This window comes from Balaenoptera physalus, assembly GCF_965194825.1.
Source record: "Balaenoptera physalus genome assembly, chromosome: 1".
Classification (NCBI taxonomy): domain Eukaryota; kingdom Metazoa; phylum Chordata; class Mammalia; order Artiodactyla; family Balaenopteridae; genus Balaenoptera; species Balaenoptera physalus.
Window position 1 is genome coordinate 143,073,912 of NC_138882.1, and position 17,194 is coordinate 143,091,105.

The 17,194-nt window shown below is 40.8% G+C and overlaps 1 long non-coding RNA gene across 1 annotated transcript in view; it reads right to left on the reverse strand.

The window, feature by feature from the left end:
- LOC309639370 overlaps nucleotides 1-17,194 on the reverse strand; it is a 62,626-nt gene that overhangs the window by 43,944 nt on the left and 1,488 nt on the right. The window contains exons 3-4 of the long non-coding RNA XR_014251625.1: nucleotides 4,418-8,621; nucleotides 1,227-2,349 (exon numbers count right to left, since the gene is read on the reverse strand). This is a non-coding gene — a long non-coding RNA (uncharacterized lncRNA). The remainder of the gene's footprint in view (nucleotides 1-1,226; nucleotides 2,350-4,417; nucleotides 8,622-17,194) is intronic.

Sequence of the window (17,194 nt, forward strand, 5' to 3'; positions counted from 1 at the left end):
AAAAATAAAATAAAATAACATTTTAAACCCTGGAGGCAATTTGCTAAAATACAAAAAGTGTAAGTTTGAAAAAAATATATAGGTACTTCCCTCGTGGCACAGAGGTTAAAACTCCATGATCTCAATGCAGGGGGCCCATGTTCAATCCCTGGCCAGGGAACTGGATCCCACATGGGTGCTGCAACTAATAGTCAGCACACCACAACTAAGGAGCCAGTGAGCCACAACTAAGGAGCCCACCTGCTTGCTGCAAGTAAGACCTGGCGCAACCAAATAAATAAATAAATAATTTTTAAAAAAAGAATAGATATTTAGATGACCATTGGGAATTTCACATTATTCATATTACTACCTACTTCTGTAACTGTGAGGAATTAGATAATCTGCCTGATTTTTCATTTTGTCATCTATAAAATGGGGGATAATAGCAAGAAGATTTTAGTGATGATAAAGGAGACTATGTGTGTATGAAAAGCACCCTGGTGTCTAACACACAGCAGAGGTTCAGCTGTCATCACTCTTCCCCTCCCTGGTCCTCACCAGGCTGCCCACGTGCTCAGCTGATTCCAAAGAAGAAACAACCCAAATGTCCAATAATGGCAGATTGGTTTCACAAATAATATGACATACAATAGCATTAAAGTCATGCTTTTTATTTTACAAGCCCAGTAAAAGAATTTATGGATGGAGAAAGGAATATTCTCCTTTTAACAGATCTACAACAATGGAGGCATTTGTGTGTGTGTGTTTGTATGTGTGTGTATATATATATATATAGTGTGTGTGTATATATACATATATGTATATATATACATATGTACACACATATATATGTGTATATATATATTTTTTTTTAAGAAGAGCAGTGTGTGTGTGTATATACACATATATGTACATATAGATACATATATATATATATTTTTAAGAATAGCATTGTTGTATTTAAATGAACAACCTTCTAGGTAATAAATGTAACCATCACTAAGAGTCTACACATACTCACTGCGTACAAAAACAGAGAAATTGAGGGACCTGCAGTTTCCCTGAATGGCTCAAGCTTGTGGAAATGGAGAGGAGCTTGGTGGTGGGTGACTTGGACCTGGCAGAGGCAGACTTCTCCCCAAGATGGCACAACTAGAAATTATTTGGGTGGTTCTTCATTTTCACAATACTAGAACCACTCTGAACAAACTGGAAGTACTCAGCAGAATTAAACATAAGCTTACTTTAGGAGCCAACAGAGGGACCCTCACCCAGGTCCTTAAAGGGACAGGGGTGAGAATGGTCATCGGCAGCATTGTTTGTAGTGGTGGGAAGTTGGAGGCAGCTTGGTGTTCATCACTAGAGAAAATGATAAATAAAATATGGTGGGTGCATACAGTGAAATTCAAGTTAGAAACAATGAATTCTACGTGCGTGACAACCAGCACAGATCTTTTAATAAAGGATGTCGAGTATAAATTGTAGAAAATAAATGAGGTCTAAAGCATAAGTCTATGCACATAAACTAAGGACACAATCATCCACAAATTGATATATTTTAGAAGGAACACATATATCCAAAGACTTACACGGCACACATTAGAGTGGGTGAATACTAGGGGATGGGAAGTACAAGTGACGACAGAGGATAAAAGGGAAAATGGAGACCCATCTTGTGTACACTTGATGATAAAGTAGCAGAGACTAAAGGATACTATCAACTGTTTACTTTTTACAGTAGAGATTCTTACTTCTCCCCCAGCCTTGGAAAAAAACCAACTTAATTACTATCCCAAAGTAAATCCCAAGGGCAGGAAGGCTTGAGTTTGTGTGGCTATGTCAGTGTAAGCATCCCTGTTGCAGGATGCTACAGGCTTATCTCTCAAACTGGTCAGTGAAAATAAATGTGTGAGAAGACTCTTGTGGCTTGACCTCCTCCAATCCTTCACCTCTCATATCTAGACAGGAATGGGTTATTAGTCTAGGGGACAGCACTAGCTTGGGGGCTGAGGTGGGTTCATGACCACTATATTAAGTTTCCTAGGGCTGCCATAACAAAGTACCACAAACTCGGTGGCTTAAACCAAAAAGATATTCTCTCACAACTCTGCAAGGTAGAAGTCTGACATCAAGGTATAGACAGGATCGTGCTCCCTCCAAAGGATCTAGGGAAGAATCCTTCCTTGTCTCCTCTAGCTTCCAGTGGTTGCCAGGAATACACGGTCTTTCTTGGCATGTAGATTCATCACTCCAACCTCTGTCTTGTCTTCACGAGGCCTCCCCACTGTGTGTGTGCCTATGTCTTCTGTTTTCTTTTCTTATAAAGACACCAGTCATTGGATTAGAGGCCATTTCATCAAAGACAAACTACATTACATGGAGGAAAGTGAAATGCACATTACTAAGTGAAAGAAGCTAATCTGAAAAAGCTACATGCTGTATGATTCCAACTATATGACATTCTGGAAAAGGCAAATCTGTGGAGACAGTAAAAAGATCAGTCCTTCACAGGAAATGGGGGGAGAGGAATGAATAGGCAGAGCACAGGAGATTTTTAGGACAGTGAAACGATTCTGTATGGTAAAATGGTGGATACGTGTCACACATTTGTCAAAACTCTGAATGTACATCATGAAGAGTGAGCCCTAGTGTAAACTATAGACTTTGGGTGATAAGATGTATCATGCAAGTTCACTGATTGTAACAAATGTGACTCTGGTGTGGGATGATGATGAGGGAAACTGTGCTTGTGTAAGTGCTTGGAGTATGTGGGAATTCTCTGTACTTTTCACTCAATTTGCTGTAAACCTAAGCTGTTCTAAAAAATTAACTTTATTGATTTTTTGAGACTCAGCATAAGACTACTTACTGCAATGCTGAAGCCTAAAAAGTGGAACTTTAGAGACTACAGTGAATCCCCTACATACGAAGCTTCAAGTTGCGAACTTTCAAAGATATGAACGTGCATTCACATGTCCAATCACAGAAGTTAGTTCAGGTGTCTGGTGTACATTGTCACGTGCCTGAATCCTCTACAAGTGGTTGTACTTTTGCGTACTTTTCTGTACAGTACTGTGTAGAGTACAGTAACACAGTATCTTTATTTCAAGCTAGATCTGCAAGAGGACTTCATTGAACTCCTTGCTGTTCAGCACAAGGGGCTTACAAATGAAGACCTGATGGAACTGGAGGCCCAGAGACAGGATGAAGAGAGACAAGAGGAAGAAGAAGTAACCGAAGAACTGTAGAGATTCATGACACAAGAAATGGCAAGGGGATTTTCTTTCTTTGAGGAGGCACTGTTAGTTTTTGAGGCACAGGACCCAAACAGAATGGTACACAAAGGTTGCAGCAGCCATTCAGAATGCAACCCAGTGCTACTGTGTCATCCATGATGAGAAAAAACAGAGCTACTACTCATACATCATGGGATCATTTTTTCAAGCGGGTAGATAGAATCAAATCCAGCAAGGAACCAGACCTGTGCCATCAATGTCAGGCATGAGTGAAATTGTACCTTGCCCTCCATCTACTATTGCTGATGATCATTCAGCTCTACCATCTCCGAACTCCTCTCCTTCCTCCAGTCAGTAACTCTTCTTGCCTGTTCACTCGATGCCAGCCCCTGTATGCCAGCTGTTGTACTGTACTACTGTACATTTCCAGGTACTGTACTGTAAGATCAAAAATGTTTTCTTTATTTTTTGTGTTTGTTTGTTTTTTATGTATTATTTGTGTGAAAAGTATTGTAAACCTATTACGGTACAGTACTATATAACTGATTGTGTTAGTTGGGTACCTAGGCTAACTTGGTTGGACTTGCGAACAAATTAGACTTACCAACACACTCTCAGAATGGAACTCGTTCATATGTAGGAGACTTACTGTATTACAAAAAGACTGTAATGTAAGACTCATAGGAGCAGCTAACACAACATTAATGTCAGGGCAAAGGAAAGATGTATACTTACAATCAAGAAGTTCAAAAATTTCTCATTACATAAAAACTGAACCAGGAAAAATTAAGAGCATAAAATTAAAAGATAAACATTTCTATGTTTGGCATTTGAATACTAAAAGACACAGCTATTTAAATTCTACAATGACTCATCAGCCAAAAATAAGGGAAATTTGAAAATATTGGATATCAATCATAATAACTACTTGTGGTAAAAGTGATGAATTGAGGGAAATTTACTGGCTTAAAATATTAGAAAAGTAGAATAGGTGAAAATTGAGGTAAATTGCGAGAGAAACAAACAAACAAAATGGACCCAGAAAGTTGAAAACATTGAACCTCTGGGTGGCATTGACCTAGCTAGAAAAAAAGGTACAAATAAATAACACTATGAACAGAAAGGAGATACAACCACAGATAAACAAAACAGGAATATTATCAAACTTTCACAATTAAAATTGAAAATTAGAGACACACCATTTATCTTAGTAGTATCCAGATTCTTCTAGAGAACAGCAAAAAGGGAGTATTTCAATATGCTCCAGGAGGCTATAAAACTTCAACAACAAACTAGAGGACAATGCAAAACAAAATTATTATCCTCAAATTCATAAATATATATAGATGCAAAAACCTTAAAGAAAATAGTAGCAAATCAAATTCAGCAGTTATTTAAAAGGATACAACAAGACCAAGTTGGTTTATTCAAGAGTACAAGGGGATTCATAAGGGGGTTGCTCAAAAAATTAACTATAGAATTGTCATATGTTCCAGCAATTCCACTTCTGGGTATATACCCCAAAGAACAGGGACTAAGTTATTTATTTGTACACCCATGTCACAGCAGCATCACAGTAGCCAAAAGCTGGAAGCAACCCAAGTGTCCTTCACAGGATGAATGGATAAGCAAAACGTGGTATATATGTACAAACCATTATTCACCCTTAAAAAGGAAGGAAAATATGACATATGCTGCCACATGGATGAACCTTGAAGGCATTATGCTAAGTGAAATAAGCCAGTCACAAAAGGACCAGTATTGTGTGAGTCCACTAATATGAGGTACCTAAAATAGTCAACTTCAAGAGAAAGAAAGTAGAATGATATTTCCAGGGGCTGGGAGGAGGAGGGGAATAGGGAGACAGTGTTTAATGGGTAGAGTTTCAGTTTGGAAAGATGAAAAACTTGTGAGATGGGTGGTGGTGAGGGTTGCATGACAATGTGAATGTATTTACTGCCTCTGAACTGTACACTTAAAAATAGTTGTGGTAAATTTTGTGTTATGTACACTTTACCACATTAAAAATGCAAGAAGAGCTTGAAAGCAAACAATTTATAAACATAATTAACTACATTAACCACATAAAAACCCACAGTGGTTATTAAAAAGCCTTAACTTTAGCATTCATTTATGATAAAAATAACTCAAATTATGAGTGACAGGAAGTGAAGAATCAATGTACATGAAAGATCTGAAGTAAGAGAAAATGTCAAAAGAGAAAGCATAAAAATGACTATGAATAAAAAATTGATCAATATTAGTTACACACATGTTTTATTCCTCTTAGTGCAACAAACTATTTAATAACTAGGGTTGTACCTGAAGCTATCAAGGTGACTATGATGAAGCAACCAAACAAGTCCACCAGATATGACCTTCAACAGGGCTTCAATACTTTAATGGCTTGGGGAATGAGGTGCTGTTCTAGTTTAGCAGATGGAGAGAATTGTGTGCCCCTTACTTAGATCCTGGCTTCAATAAATCAATTGTAGAAGAGCAGTAAAATTTGAATATGTACAGAGTATTAAATATTAGGGAATATGAAATTTATTAGCTGGGACAATAATACTGTGATTATATAAGAAAACACCCTTCTGTTTTAAGAGAGAGATACTGAAATTTTAAAGATGAAACAGAATGATGTCTGGGATTTACTTTAAAATATTTCAGCAAAAAATAAAATAAAAATAGATAAGGCAAATGAAGAAAGAGCTTGTTCATGAATCTGGGTGATGGCTGTGAGAGTTTATTCTTTTGTGTGTTTGAAAGTGCTCCTAATATTCAAAAAACTGAAAAGTCATTAAGGAAAACCACTGACCTCTCCCAACCGAAACACAGGTTGTTACTGAACCAAACTTGTGTTTGCTCACCCAATGCACAGGAAAGTCAATCTACTGACACAGGGTTGTGGTGAAGGAAAGTTCAGCATTTATTTGCAGGGTACCAAGCAGGGAGAATGGGCACATAATGCTTAAAGGACCTGAACTCCCCGATGGCTTTCAGGCAAGCGTTTTTAAAGACTAAAATTAAGGGTAAGGGTCTGAAGCATGTGATTAGCTCATGGATTCTTCTGACTGGATGGGTGTTAAGCAATAAAGTGATATCTGGCATGATGGTCATCACTCGTCTGGCTCCAACTTCTCTGAGTCTCCTTGGCTGTGGTCAGCAGGTTTCATCACAGGGTCCTGGTTTCTGTAAAACAACTCAAGGATATGTTGCATCACATTGTTATCTATATCCCTTGAGGAGGAACTAGGCGTCCTGTGACTCTGTTTTATGGCTGAACTTTTCTTGCTTGGTTGCTTTTCCTTTGTTTCTGCATTTCCTCACTTCTGTAATCATTAACTGCTTGAGTCTGCTCTTTGGAACTCTGACAAGGCCTCAAAAACTCTAGCTTTTTCTACAAAAAAGAAGTGGGGACAAGAGGGAATTGTATGAAGGAGGGCACTGCAGGGTCAAGCTCCGTTTCAGTTCCCTCTTCTCTTCGATACTCCTCAATCCTAAGGGGAATGGGGCGACGACCGTTCTGGCTACTTCCTGCTGAACAGGGGCGATGTCAATTCTTCAGGATTAGAGGAGAGAAAGTCTTGGACCTTCTTTTCTAAGAATTCTCAAGTCCTAGGCCTAGCATCAGTATTTTGCATTATGAAACATTATCTCCCTCTTTGATCACTTTGTCATAGTATCTGGAGAAATATGTGAAAATTAATGAACACATTACAAAGAGGATGATGATCAGATGGAGCCTTGTAACAGTACTCAGAAGAGTCCCCCTATTCCAGATTGCTACCACAAAAATAAGTCCTGGTACGTGTCTTCTTTATAAACATCCTATAACCAGGTAGCCTTTTCAATTATTCTGTTTACTTGGGTTTCAACTTCTCCAGAGGTATTGACATATGTGCAGCATGTGGGATGAGCCACTGCACATAATCTTTGTTTTGCCAATAAGAAGTCAAGGGCTATTCTATTATCCAGGACCACTCGAGCCAATGAGTTCAAAGATGTTTGTTGGGCTGCAATACTTTTAGCTGTGTCCTCAGCAATTTGTCCAATTGTGGCAGATACATTATGAATCATATCTCTATTGACATAAACTCTGGCAGTTGGTGTGAGTTTGGCAAAAATACTTTGTCCTATATTGTCCTCCTACCCTGCCAATATCTCTCTTTTAAGACGGGTGTTTGATTTAGAGAGAGAAGTCATGCTCTCCAGACTATGCACAGAAAAAGGGATCCTAAAATATCCCAATAGGCATGACCCTTCCATTTGCCAGCTGTCTAAGCAGCGATGTGCCCATCCTTGTGTTGGTGAGTCACTCCCTATGCCACAGACAAAGATATATCCTGGAGGGGAGCAAGTTATACCTCCCAGGGTCACGTCATTGATTCTTTCATTTTTGGGGAGTTCAGAGATTATGTTTTCAAGCCAGGGGTGAGAGCCACTGCAAGCCTTCCATAGTCCATTTACATGATATCCAACTTGTCTGGCTATCTGGCATAAATTCGTGTCATTTTTAGCCCTTACACATTTGTCAAGTGTACATTTCAGGGGATTTTGGGCATCACATTTCTTCAGGAGAAATTTGAGGGACCGCGGGGGACCGGTAGTAACTTTTCCTCCAATGGAAATTACTTCAGACAGGTTGAAGCAAGGGATTGGGATATTCTGAGGTCTCTTGGTTATCTGAACTTGGAATGTGAAGCTTGAAGGAGGAAGATTATAGAAGGTTAAGGGGTCTGGCACAGTATCAAAATCAGTTATAGGGACCACCGATGGGATATACTGTTCACGAATAGTTTGAGATTTCAAATGACATATCCAACAATTACTTAAATTCCCACCTCTTGGTATACTCTGAGACAACCTAATGAGAGAATTTTCCTTCCAGGAAGCAGCAGACACCAGTGGGATGAGACAGTAAAGAAAAGCAAGAAGCATTATTACAGTTGGGGCCAACAGCTCGTATGGGAAAATAGCACTGGCCCTAAACTTTGGTACAAACTCTATTATCACAAGGGTTAAATTAAAATAGAGCAAGGATGAAATATCTCCTATTGTCAATATCACAACAAATTACAGGTTTGATTGACTGCAATGTAATCACTGGTAAAATGATTACATGAATCAAGAAGCAAGCAAAGGGATCTAAGCAAATAATAAATCAGAAAAATGCTCCAGCCAATTACAAATGTTATTATGAATGGCCACAAGTCATTCACTACTTATCTAAGATACTTCCTTTAATTTTAACCGAAGCCCTGGTCCAGACTTGCAGGAAGGAGAACTGGCTTTCAGTCAGTGTTGTGGTTGTCTTTTCTGTAACTGCCAAGGACCGTGGACTTGTAGTTGGATCAGAAGCCAGCCTCAACCGTGTACAGCAGATCCACGGCTTGACTCCTGTCAATTTAACAGAGGAGCAAGTTACTAGCAGAACCTGATAAGGCCCCACTCACTGCAGCTGGAGTTGGTTCTTTGGGTGTACATGGTTCCATGTTACGAGGAACACCCAGTCTCCAGGTCTAAAACACCGGAGGGGGACATCTGTGGGAAACATCATTTTTTTAGTAACAAATTTAGGAGTAGCATTGAAAACTAACCCCAGTGTTTGCACATATCTTACAATGTCTACTTCTTTTACCTTTTGGTCAGATATCTGGCCACCAAACTGCTCAGAATAGAGGAAGGGTCTCCCATACAATATTTCATAAGGACTCACTTGGAGTCTACTTCTATGACCCATTCTAATTCTAAACAGTTCAACCAGAAACACTCTATCTGAGGTTAAATTAGTTTCTTGACAGATTTTAGCTATCATCCTTTTTAAGGTGTGGTTCTTGTCAATCAAGGCCTCCAAGATGCACGCAAATTCCATTTTATTGCACATGCTTCAGCTACCTCTTGAATCACATTAGCAATAAAGGCTCCTCCATTCTCACTCTGAATTGAGCTGGGTAGCCCAAATCTAGGAATTATCTCCTGGAGCAAGACCTTTACTACCTCTGGAGCTTTTTCAATCCAGCAAGGGAATGCTTCCACCCAGCCTGTAAAGGTGTTCGTCATCACTAGTACATAGTGAAAGTTTCCTTTAACTTTGGGCATGACTGTAAAGCCTACTTGCCGAACTTCTCTCAGGCCCTCCTCTCTAGCTTGGACTCCATGCAGGGTGGGGCCCCAGTCTTGGAATTATTTTTAGCCCAAATCATACATTTTCATAATACTCTTTGTATTGTCCTTTGCATATTTGGTCTTTAATGTACTCCTGTATACACTGGATACCCATAATTGGTGCTCAGGTATATTGAACCAATTGCTTCCTCCATTAGATATTCAGGAATTGAAAACACTCCTTGGTCATTTACCATTTGTTCCTAGATGGGTAAGATCAAATCCACATTTTCGTGACCTTCTGAGGTTCTCAGGTGAGTATGTCGGGCTAAATTGGGTCAGGTGTATACTTAGGAACAGAGCTATAACCGAAGGTGTTTTGGTCCTGGCTGTCCTGGGCAATGCACCACTGCCACCTCCTCTGGCTTGAGCACTGTGTCTAGCAGTTTCAAAACTTCTTGGGGTCATGTTTGATTTCTTTTCCCTCAGAAGTGAGCAATCTCTCTTTCCAAATTGCCCCATGTGCATTCAAACTGAAAAGGCATATTTCGAGTTAGTATAGATGTTAACTATCATACCTTCACTGAGATGTAAAGGTCAAGTTAGGGCAATAATTTTAGCCTTTTGGGCCAAGGTACCTGATGACAAAGTTTCTGATCCTAGGATCTCCTGCAGGGTTACCTCTGAGTATCTGGTCTTTTAGTGTTGGTGGTCCATGAAGCTACTTCCATCTGTGAACACCTCCAAGTCTGGATCTCCCAACGGAACATTAATCAAGTCTGAGCAGCTGCTCAATGACCTGCATAAATCATACATGGGCCTGCAAGCATGGGCCACCCAAAGGGGTGGGGAGCAGTGTGGCTGGGTTCAAGGAAGACACAGTCTTTGAATCACATTAGGATTATCAAGTAAAATGGCCTGATATCCTCCCAGGTGGCCTGAAGTGAGCCAATATCCATCCTTTTATTCCAACGGTGGCAGCACATAGTGGAACGTATGCACCCTGCTTGGCTGTCCTAGAGTGAAATCCTCTGCCTCTTGCAACAAATCTCGAGTAGCAGCTATGACACTCAAATATGTTGACCATCCCTGGATTATAATGTCCAAAGTCTTTGACAAGTAGGATACTGGGCATTTTATGTTTCTTAGATTCTGGGTCAATACCTCCAGTCTCACTACTTGTCTTTCATGTTCAAAAAGATCAAACGGCTTTTTCAACTCTGGCAAACCCAGAACAGGGGCAGTCAGTAGTTTTTCCTTCATTGTTTGGAAGGTCTTTGACATTCTTCCGTCCCCACTAAGGGCTTATTGTCAGCCCCTTTTAGGGCCTCATACAGTGGCTTACCTATTAACTTAAGTTGGGGATCCAAATGCAGCAGAATCCTGCCATTCCAGGAACCCACACAACTGTCTTTGGGTGGTGGGCACCGTCACCCAGGCTACTGTCTGCCGGCAGTCCTGGAGCAAATTCCTCTGGCCTTTTGTCAGTTTGAATCCTAGGTATTTCACAGATGGTTGGGAAATTTGGGCTTGTTTCCCAGAGACTTTATAGCATCATTTGGCCAGAGAGTTCAAAGTAGTCCCAGTGTTTTTACCAGAGTTCTTCATCTTGCTAGTTGTGAAGGTATCCACATATGTGAGCAGAGCTCCCTCTTGTAGCTGGAGCTCCATTACGTTTTTAGCTAGCACTTTAGTGAAAAACATGGGCTGGGGGCGTAAGTCCTTGCAATACTGTCCAGCAGTATTGTTGCTTGCTTTTGTTTTCTAGATCTTCCCATTCAAATGCAAATGACTCTTGGGAATTAGGACTCCAAGGAACACAGAAAAAGACGTCTGTTAAGCCTAGCACAGTGAACCAACAAAGGTCTCCAGGTAAGAGAGTGAGCAGAATATAGGGATTTGGCACTACAAGGTGAATATCTTCCACTATCTGATTTATGGCTCTTAGGTCCTGAACGAACCGTTAGTCCTCAGTGCCGGGCACATTAAAGGCAGGATGGGAGTTTTAGATGGTGACTGAGAGCCGCAAATAAGCTTGTATTTCAAAAAGGCGATTATCAAAGGTTGGATCCCTGTTTTGCTTGCTCCTTTAGGGGTATTGCCTTAAGCTCAGAGCCTGAGTGTCTGGCTTCAGTTTCACCTTTACTCGACAGCCCTCCTGGCTCTCCCTGGCCTCCAGTCAGCCCATGGTCCCAGGCTTCCCAGCTGCAAGATGTCTTCAGGAATGCTGGTGGTGACTCCTCCATCCCTTGACAGAAGAGGGCCGCCTGCAAGGCACAGGCTTGTTCCGGTGGTACCTCTATATCCAGTTGTCCAGGTGTGAAAGTCATTTTAGTATTGAATTTACTTAATAAATCTCACCCCAGCAATGGGACTGGGCACTCTGGCATGTACAAATAGCTGTATTTTAAGTTAGTAGCCTCAATCTGACAGTCTAGAGGTTGCACAAGCAGTTTTTGGAGAGGCTTTCTGGAGACTCCTCTAGCCATTGCGCTTTTTTGGGTTAACTAGTTAATCGAGTGTCCAAAGCAGAGCAAGTGGCTCCAGTATCAATCAGAAAGTCAGTTTGTTAGTTTCCCATGAAAGGGTTACCAGGGGGTCCTCTTGGGAAGTGGGAAGGAGCCTGTTTCCACAAGCAGACTCCCTGCCAGGCCTTCCTCACTCTGTCACTTTCCGTTATCCACAGCATGAACAATGCTTTCTCCTCCTCTTCCAGTTTCTTTTTTGAGCTGGGGCAAATTTCCTTCTTGGCTTACGATAGGCACTGCTGGGGACCCACTTTAACATGTCCCTTTTTGGGGTCTCCTTTCTGGGGGTCACCCTTCACTCTCTTGGTTCCCTGGGATCTTACCCTCTGCTCAGATGACTTGTTCTCCCTTTCTCCTGTGAGTGTCACCGCCAAAAGGGACATCTGCTGCTTCATTTAACGGGTCTCTTTTTGGTCTGTATTTCCTCCCGACTGTGAAAAACTGAAAGCAATTTCTGCCAAATGAGATATGGGCAGGCCAAAAAGCCCTTCTATGTTCTGCAGCTGGGGCAGTCTGAGCCATAAGTTCTGATTAACTAACGGTGAAATTCTCTGGATTATCGGCATCCACATCTATATTTTGGCAATATGCCCTATACATTCTCTCCAAAGACCCAGGGGTTCTCCTGTGGCAGTTGGCACACTCCTTGCACCTTATGAAACCTCCTGTGTTGGCTCTCCATTTTGGAGCCCTGCTAAGTTGCACTCCCTGCCATGCTCAATTCGAGCTTTATCCCCTAGGTCATTCTCAATCCCTTCCTGGATCTGTGGTGGGAATTGCATCTGCTGCCGGTGCTTGTATGGGTTTGTTAGGGGCAGAAGCATGCATTCTATCTGTCTCTTCTCTAGCCTTTTCTATCACCATCCTCCTCTCTTCCTCAGCCAACAGGGGAGTTAACAAACTCTGAACATCAGCCCAATTTGGGCTGTGGGTGGCAAAGATGGAGAAGAATAGATTTTCCATCCTGGTAGTGTCTTCCCAATAGGTTGGTATCTTATTTTTCCAATTAAACAAGTCTGAGGTTGAAAAGGGAGAGTGTATCCACACAAAACCTGCTGGCTGATCTTGGGTATTTATTCCTCCAATGGGAATCTGCCTCAGTGGGAAATGCTCTGCCTGAACAATAGTGGTTGTTCCCTGGCCAAAATTGGTTTCCTGTCAGGTAGCAAGAAGGACACCAGTGTGCTTTCCTCAGCTCCTGCCAGAGCAGGTGAGGGTGAGTTGGCTCCTGTGGGATATAGGACCCTGGCGATTGCTTCCGCATTCTGCCCACCATACAGGGGCAGAGGTGGCAGAACTGTAAGAGCATTTATTTGTTGAATTAATCCCTCATTTCTTCATTCCGGAGAATCGGGTAAAGCTTTTAATATCTCCTTATTGGAGGAAATTTCTTTGTGTATCATAATTCTATGCATTACATTTTTCTCTGAATAAGTGCCACTTTGATACAATAGCATAAAAAGCTATCCATAAGAAACGTCATCCCATTTTCCTCCCCTTTCACGAATAGTTCTAGTTGAAAGATAGTTTTATAATCTAGAGAGCCATTAGGGGGCCAGTGTTCCCCAGATCCTAAAGAGTAATGAGACCAAGCAGTGTTACAATAGAACCCCATTTTTTTTTCTTTTCAGAGGCGCATAGCTAAAAGTTTCCTTATTCTGCTGAATATACCCTAATGGGCTACAAGTTGGAACAGAGCTCTGATTACCCATCTTTAGTTGTTCATAGCTGGTGCTGTCAAATATCAAGGAGGTCAGCCAGCAAACACGAGGCATCTCTCAGTGTTTCAGATTCCTTAGTCTAATGCAGAAAATCCCCAAAATCAATGCCCCACCACAGACAGAGTCAAGTGGCTAAAAGAAAAATTACCCTGGTGCCATCACACATGAGCTTGGCTATTTAGCAGAGACATCTCAAGCAAGTGCCCTGTTTCCTTCACCACGAAATCTCTGAGGGTCATTGACACCCAGTTGGTGGCAGATGCTCAGGGCTGTCCCTGAGACAAAGGTGCTCAGGAAGCTGTTGGACAGAATCTTACAGCCACCTCCTGTCAGGGACCAATATGCCACAGGTAAGACGCCCACTTGGGACAGTGGTACTTCATGGTCACCAAAATTGTTACAAACTCAACCTCAGGTTCTCTTGCAACAAAGTCAATCTATTGACACCAGGCTGTGGTGAAGGAAAAGTAAAGTGTTTATTTACAGGGCACCAAGCAAGTAATTCAGGTCCTTTGAGCACTAGCTGCCTACTTTCCTTGATTGGTGCCCTGCAAATACATGCTGTACTTTCCTTCACTACAACCCAGTGTCAGTAGATTGACTGCTGTGTGTTAGGTGAGTGAACCCAAGTTCAGTTCAGTAACAAGACTGCTCTATATGTCCTACAAATACTATTAAAGCAAAACACCAGTGAAAACTGAAAATAAGGGCAAAGTTGTACAGATAAATGCTGACAAAATTAAAGCACAAAGAAGGCAGTACTGAACAATAAAGCATAATTCAGGTCAAAAGTATGAAATGAAGCAAAGAAAAATTTTCAGTTATGATAATCCAAAAATATAAATATCTTTGGGGCTTCCCTGGTGGCGCAGTGGTTGAGAATCTGCGTGCTAATGCAGGGGACACGGGTTCGAGCCCTGGTCTGGGAAGATCCCACATGCTGTGGAGCAACTAGGCCCATGAGCCACAACTACTGAGCCTGCGCGTCTGGAGCCTGTGCTCCGCAACAAGAGAGGCCGCGATAGTGAAGAGGCCCGCGCACCACGATGAAGAGTGGCCCCTGCTTGCCACAACTAGAGAAAGCCCTCGCACAGAAACGAAGACCCAACACAGCCAAAAATAAATATAAGAATAAATAAATAAATAAAAGATTACTATTAAAAAAAAAAAAATCTTTGTGCCTCAAACAACATGATTAAGTTAAACCAAGGAAAGAAAAGACAAAAGGCTCAAATAAAAGTAGAAATTTAAAACTGTAAACAATAAAATCAAAAGCCAAGTAAGAATTTTCCTTAAACAGAAAAAAATTACAATGTGCAAAGTTAAGCGTGGAAAAGGACCTAGTGTGAGGATTTTAAAAGATAAATTTGCAAATGTACAGTAATTAAGAAAACTCTAGATGTAATTAATGCTATCCTAGGAAAACTTTAAAATAATCAAATATTGATCCAAAAGTAAAAACAAACACAAAATCTTCATCAGATGAGTATAAAGAAAAATCAGTAAAATGTTCAACATTTTTAAAAAGTTTCCATGTCCAGAACTTTCCATTTAATCGTATAGAACAGACAATTTTCATTAAAGAGTTCTGAACTGCAAAAAAGGTAAAACAGGGAAGTACTTCACAGAAGAGAGAATAACAAATTCTAAACCACCACAAAAATCATTAATGTTTCTTATAGTAAAAGTTCATGTAAAATGATAAATTAAAATTTAAAAAAGAGGAAATTGGAAAGCAATGAATACTAAGCATGAAAAGTTGCCCAAGCCCAGATGTTGTGGCTATAATAGAAAAAATTAGGATCACTTTTCTCTATCTGGAGTGGGAATAGTTATAACTTTTCAGGAACTTGGAACACCTATTAAAATCAGAAATAATACATATACTCTCCGCTCAAGAATCTACACCAGGTGTAAAATCACCTGGACTTAACAATGCACGAACAAAAGCTTTAGTACTGAGCTTTTTGTGACAAAATCTCAGAAAACAATACCCTTTAATAAGAGAAGGATTGAACCAAAGAAGCCCTATGCCCACTGAGGAGTCAGAGGTAGGTGGCTATTAGTGACTGTATCAGAGACACAATGCACTGGTTAGGAATGTCCTGGATATATCAGAGGAAAAACAAGCTGCAGAAAATGCAGATAGTACAGTCCCATTTTTGTAAATAGACACAAAACCATAGAAATGAGAATGGACAGTAAACAGATAAAAACATGCTCAGTTTTAGCAGTCAGGGGAATGCTAACAAAACTGGTTCCAGTGTTGGAGAAAGCTGATGATGGTCAGTTCTGGGTCAAATATCCCCCCTCTCCACCTTGAGAGGGGCAGCAGGAACTGTTAGACCTTTTGGGTAATTAAAATGAGAAAAGTATACAGTAATGTCAAACGCTGGGTGGGTCCAGAGAATGGGGTGGGAATATGAACTGTTCTTTCTCTCGAGAAAAGGAAGTCCACAAAACCACCAGCAAATTCAGAGAAACAAAACAAAACAAAAAAAGCACACTAAGAACAGGCTGCCTATTCTGAAAAGTTAATTCAGTAAAGAGGAAATGCAAGTAGATAATAAATATATGAAATGATGGCAGTCACAAGCCAAGAAAATGCAAATCAGAACAAGCTGTTTTTCATCCCAGATTAAGAGGAAATTGGTTTAAGGTGGCCTAGCCTTGCAGGAAGGCCAGGTGAGTCCCGGAATTGGAGACTACGATACAAACCAAAGTTCAATTTATGATTCTCTCCACTTATTGCACACAATCACACATGCATCATAAGTCAGTTAAGCCCTGGCTGGTGGGTCTTATCTATATCCGTGGCTCCTGTTCCAGTGATGTCTCTCCTTGGACCTTACCAAACAAATTCTGTACCCACATTAACACTCCTAAAATGTCACACTTAGACACTCACAATCTAACATCGACTGTTTAAGAACAATCATCATGGAGGCGCCCATTGGCCACTGTAATTCCATTTCGAACTACTTAACACAGCCTAAAGTCGTGCAAAATGAGTAAGAATCACACGATTAAAAGGCACACCAACACATTTACCACCCCGCCAACCCTCCCACCCACAATGCCTTGGGTGTGTGAATTGCTCAACATTTCTCACCCTTCCTGATTCCTGTCTCCAAATTTCGCCCTCCTGCTGTATATTGTTAGAGCAAGTTCCTTAGAACATAATGCAGCACTCATCACTGCACTGATTAAAAGCCCCTGGAGTTCTCCTGTGCTAAACCCTTTTTGAAGGCCCCCCAAGCCTGACCTGAAACTTACCAAGTTTGCTCCAGCCTCGGTGTTTAAATCTTGTTTTCCACCCTGATTTAGGGATTCTGAACCCAGAGTTCAGGATAGAATTTCAGGGTGTCTAGCATCTTGGGCAGGAAAGAGACCACATTTGTTTTCTTTCCTATCTGAATGGAATTTAGCATGATACAGTTATCAAAACAATAATTTGAGATATAGAATATGTGATCTTCTTAACCTATTATTTAACAAGAGTGAGCAGCAGATCTAACCTATTTTTGAATTTTGACTTAGAGTGTAAAACTGTGTTCCATGATACCTGCAAAACTGTAACATGAAATGAAAATACCTGTGATTTCTAGCGGTGACA